Here is a 5782-nt window from a genome sequence, read left to right on the forward strand (position 1 = left end):
CTTGCGTGAGCCCGCTGCTCTGACATTATACCACTCACAAAACTGTTTATGTTTATACTAGTGTTTCTCAACCAGAGGGGTGTGTCTCATCTACGATGGGAGTATGAAGATTTCAAGGGGGGCTTGTTTCCAAAATATAGGTATAATATTAAAATATAGAAGTATGAAATGTTATGTTCATGTGGATTTTTCATATGTTTGATTTTTTTTAAAAAAAATCTAAGTACTTTGATTCATTTTTTATTAAGCAGAAAAAATATTTATAATTAAAAGCCACAATATTTCCATCCTTTTGAAAATTCAAATAAAATAATTAGGGAAGCCAGATTTGAAGAGCGGCATGGGATGAAAGGGGTTGAGAAACCCTTCTTTATACCATTATCCCACTTACATGAGCAAGGCTTTTTCTTGGTTTGTTTTTGTTGAAAATTGACCCTCTGCATCTACATTGTCAAAAATCATGACCTCCACACTTTTCTCCTGACTGTTGGCCCTGTGGAGCTGCAGCCAGTGGATATTGGTGGCCCCAATTTCAGTGGGGCAGTAAATCCACTCCAGGTTTTAGTCCGAACTTTCAAGGAATTGTCCAAGGTGATTTCCAAGGGTGGATTCATTGCCCCACTGACATCAGGGCCACCAGTCTCCCCTGACGCTGCCAGAAGAAACTTGAAAATATTAAAGGTGTTTGACTTTGGCCCAAACTACATGTGACAACTGTGGTCCATATGACATGAGATGGGGGAAGCCCTGACGGATCTTTAAGCATGCGTTTGCCCTAAACATTGCCAGGTATGTGTATGTGTTTGTAACTTAAAGGGCTGGGTGCTGAACCCCCTGTTGCCTTTCCCTCTGCAGCCCATCCCCACCCCCCAGCAATGATTTCCCAGCTGGGCTCACTTCCAGTGTCAGAGCTAAGCTGAGGGGGAAAGGGTCTTGGAGGATTGTATTACAGCAGTAAAAGCTGCAAGCTGGGGTAGGGTTCAGTACTTCAGCCATCACACCCCTATGACTCTTGAAATCATACCTCAATCCTACTCCCCACTTGATACATTATTGGGGGCAGACCCACATTTAAAGACACAGGTCTGCCACCGTCACATGTGGCTTCTCATCCATAGTGTTGCGAGATTTTTGTCACTTCATGTCAATTCTGCAATTTTCCAACTAATAATAATGATGTAAGTACGGTGTATGATGTGTCAGGAGAAAGATGGGGGAATGTGACTGTTGATCCTCCTTGATCTTTCAGTGGCTTTCGATACCACCGATCATGGTGTTCTTCTGAGGTGACTATCCAAGTTGGGTGTTGGGGGCACTGGATTGCAGTGGTTCCATTCTTACTTGGATGGCCAGCTCCAGAAGCTGGTTCTTGGGGAGCACTGGTCGGCTCCCTGGGCTTTCCAAGTATGGGGTCCCGCAGGGGTTGGTTCTGTCCCTCATGTTGTTTTTGACCTATAAAGCTTTTTAAGTCTCAAGACCCCAATATCTTCTGGAATGCCTCCCCCAATATGAATCTACCTGGACCCTTAGATGTTTCTCTGAAGCCCTCTTTCGGGTCCCTCCTCTGAGAGAGGCTCAGAGGATGGTGGCAAGGGAGAGGGCCTTTTCGGTTGTAGCTCCCTATATGTGGATTACACTTCCCAGTGAGGTCCACCTGGCACCTTCATTGACATCTTTTCAACACCAGGTAAAGACATACCTTTTCTCTCAGGCATTTGATAGATAGAGATGATGTTTTGTTTTAATATGCTGCCAAACCTTCCTTTGGCTGCATGGGATGCTATTGTTATTGTTTTGCTGCTGTTTATTGTTATGTTTTTATCATGTGTTTTATTTGTTTTTGTTTTAACATTGTGTAAGTCACTTGGGGACCTTCGGGTATCAAGCAACTAATAAATCTACTGGAGGAGGAGGTGGTGGTGGTCAGGAATTTGTGAAGATTTAGGGCTACATTTTTGGCTACAGTATGTTTTCTTCTTTTCAGCTTCTGGGAAGCAACTTTATTCATTGTGTCTCAAGACTTTGGACCCTCTAAATGATTCACTGCCACGAATATGTTGGTTTCTTCACTTTTGTGGCAGTTCCAACAGCATGAACGTTGCTCACCACATCTCTCAAATGCTTTAACTAAAACTATGGCAGTAATCTGTGGATGCAAGAGAGTCAAAAAGGAGGGACTCTGGTGACAACAATAAAGGATTGGATGCTGTGACAGCTGCTAGACAATGCCTGCATCAAGAATTCCCAGCATGCCGTGGAATAATTTGCCTATAAATAGCTGCAGGGCATAATAGTGTAAAGGACATGCCTACCTCAAATGTTTTAATTAAGGTCAGACAGTTGTTATTGGAGCCTAAGCACGTAATATCTCTCCAAGATGGCATGATTTGCTTTTGCCATTTTTGTTCTCTTTTCAAATTAAACATAAGCTAAAAAATCAAGGATTTTTGCCTAGATTTCTCCAGTGTCAGCCTGATCCCAGAACATGTGGCTCAGTGGTAGAGCATCTGCTTTGTATGCAAAAGGTCCCAGGTTCAATCCCTGGCATCTCCAGGTAGAGCTAGGAAGATCCCAGTCTGAAACCCTAGAGCAGCCTTTCCCAACCTTTGGGTCCCCAGATGTCGTTGGACTACAACTCCCATCATCCCCAGCCAGCATGGCCAATGGTCAGGGATGATGGGAATTGTAGTCCAGCAACATCTGGGGACCCAAAGGTTGGGATAGGCTGCCCTACAGAGCTGCTGCTGCTGCCGCCAGTCAGTGTAGACAATACTGAGCTAGATGGACCAACATATGCATTTTTGTAAACAATGTTTAGTTGGCGAATTGCATCACAAAATTCAAATAAGTGCAAATTTCGAAGTATGGCTGTGTTTCAGTTCCCATATTGTTTCGGAAAGTGAGAATGTTATAGGTTCAGTTTGAAATGCAAACTGAATCAAAATTCTTGCCCATCTCTAGCCCTGGTACATACTTCTGTGCAAGGAAGCAGCTTCTCAATTCAATAGTAGACACAGCTCTAGGCACATAAACCTTGGCACACATGGAAATATTTCTCCATGGAAGTGCCTGGCAAGGCTTTGCAAGGTATAATGTCTGTATACTTTGGAAGGAATCACTAGATTGGAGTAGTTTGTTTATTCCAGCCTTCTACCACCTGGTGCCTTCCAAGTTTTCAAACTAAAACTCCCGTCCTAGTGAGCACAGCTAATGGTCAGGAAAGATGGGAGCTGCAGTCCAACAACGTCTGGAGGGTGCCATGTTGGAGAAAGCTAGTTTAAACACACACACACAAACACACACACATGCTGCTTTCCTGTTCTGAGAAGGGAAGTGTGGAATGGAATTCCAAATCAAAATACTTACTAGAAAATAGATCTGACTGATTTTCAGTGCAGCATACCTCCAAGTAAATGGTTGCGTTTTTAAATTGGAATTTTCTCCATGATGTGACTATGAGTTTGTCAAGGTTTATTGTTAAAAAACTCAAGTAAGGGAACACACACCCTTACCTTTGAGCAACCATTGCACACATGCATCAGTTTTCTTTATCATGACATCTAGAAAAAGGTCCCTTCACAATTGAGAAAACTGCTGCTAGAAATATCCATGATCACTCAGTTTACACATTTGTCCATGGAAGCATGTATCCAAGGTTGATTGTGATTGCGAACATGTACAAAGTATTGTGAGTGCTTTGCTTTTAAGTTGCAATCCTGTACGTACTGACCTGGAAATGAATTCCATTGAACACAATGGCATTTGTTTCTGACATACATAGGGTTGTGCTGTTACTATATTTTTATAATAATGAATAGATTCAAGCTATTTAAAACATGGATGGGGAACTTGAGACCCAGGGGCTATATGCAGCCCTCCAGCCTCTCTGATGGGGTTCCAAGACTCTCCCCAGGACATATCCCTCACTGGTGGCCCTACTCTGTGCCCTCCACAAGAATGTTTCCTGAATGCAATATGTCTGTGAACGATGATAATGGCCCTTGCTTGCCTGAATGGAGAATGGAGAGAGAGAGAGATGTGGGTGTGTGAAGAAACTTCTTATTGGCTGGAATGTTGCCTTCTCTACAAAGCTAAGAGTTGCATCTGTTGTTCTACCTGCTTCTGCTTCTGGCCCCATTCACTACTGGCATGTGGCCCCCGAAGGTTGCCCATGAGGAAATGTGGCCCTCAGGCTGAAAAAGGTTCCCCACTCCTGATTTAAAAACTCAGCCAGGTAGCATGTTTGAAACTAGTTTACACAGAGCATAAATGTTCATTGGCAGCTTACAGGCTAGTTCAGGAGTTGTTCATGCAGTGAAGTCAACCACATTCCAACATACAGACTTACAGTAGGGCCCCTTTTTATGGCGCTTCGCTTTACAGCGCTTCGCTAATGCGACAGTCTCAATTAGACGCAATTACACTAAAGCCCCACTCATACGGCGCTTGCTCCACTTTTACAGTGGTTTTCAGGCGTCGCACGCCATTCTATTCAATGAGTTCTGCTTTTCAGTGGTTTTCGCTTTTCATCAGGGGTTCGGAATGTAACCCGCTGTATGAGTGGGGCCCTGCTGTATTTAATTGGCTTTACCCTCAACAGGAATGAGAACGGGGATTTCTGGGTCAGGTTCTTTTTTGTTTTCAACATTTGGCAAGTGTGACATATTTGTGAAAACACACAGAACTGCACTGATCCTTCACACCACTGTGGTTGTCTTCAGATGATCTGCCTGTTGAGCATTCATCCAGATTTGTTTGCAGGAGGTTAGATAACATTGTGTCAAGTTATCCAAAATTGTCCAGTGCATTTTCCCTCTGCTTTCCTTATTTCAAAAAGGTCCAATTTGGGGAAGAAGTGGGTCTGTTGCCGGAGCGCCCAATCAACTTTAGTTGTGCAAGCTGACATTGCTGGTGTGTAATTCAATCCCATCTAGGTATAGTGACAGTCTGGCAGTGCCCTGAGTTTGGTTCAAATCTGAAATGAGAATGCTCAAGGACCAGCACTATGATGCCTTGAGATTTCCATACTCTCAGTTTATTACCTTAAATAATTCCCTTCTTTTCTTCTAGGTCTGTGGGAATCAGTTGCAAGAACACTTCTGGAACGTGCATTCTGGCCTCTTAGCAGAGCTAGGTGAACAATCTCATCTGTTATGTGAAAGAGAGCGGATGACTCACCTTTCTGAGGGCACAAATAAGCTTGCCATAGGACAAGAGAATCAGGGTCAAAGGAAGCAGGAAGCAACACATGAAGAGAAACAAGTGGTAACTGCGTCTCTTCCAGTCTTCCCGGGGCCATGCTGGAGCACAGTTTGAAGCGATTCCTTCTACATTGTAGCTACTCCAAACAAAAAGTGATGGGATGATCCACATGATACACTAGAGCCAGACAAACATGAGGGGCACTATAGCATGCTTCTTCCCAAACTGGATGTCTTTCAGTGGTCTGCACACCACCAGGTACCTCTCCATAGCATGCACCACTGACCAAAGGGCCACCAGCCCTACAGCAGGAACAGAAAGTGTTACTGCACATTGTATCCAGGGCACAGCTTAACCAGAAACCTGGCTATGATGCTGCCGTAATGATGATGAAAGTTGAGAATAGGTGAAAGCTGTCTTACCAACCCTATCCTTAGTCTATTCCCTCACATGCTGTATAAGTAGCCACCCAGGTCACATCCACATCATATGCGGAAAGCATATTTGAAGCACATGGCTTCCCCCATAGAATCCTGGGAACTATAGTTTACCCCTCACAAAGCTATAATTCCAAGCACTC

The 5782-nt window shown here is 43.8% G+C and overlaps 1 non-coding gene across 1 annotated transcript; it reads left to right on the forward strand.

Moving 5' to 3' along the window:
- The first annotated feature begins 2481 nt into the window (after nt 1-2481).
- Nucleotides 2482-2553, forward strand: TRNAT-UGU (transfer RNA threonine (anticodon UGU)). The gene has a single exon. It is a non-coding gene; the product is annotated as a tRNA-Thr (tRNA).
- The last annotated feature ends 3229 nt before the right edge of the window (nt 2554-5782 follow it).

The sequence above is a fragment of the Rhineura floridana genome, chromosome 3 (assembly GCF_030035675.1).
Source record: "Rhineura floridana isolate rRhiFlo1 chromosome 3, rRhiFlo1.hap2, whole genome shotgun sequence".
NCBI classification, from domain to species: Eukaryota; Metazoa; Chordata; class Lepidosauria; order Squamata; family Rhineuridae; genus Rhineura; species Rhineura floridana.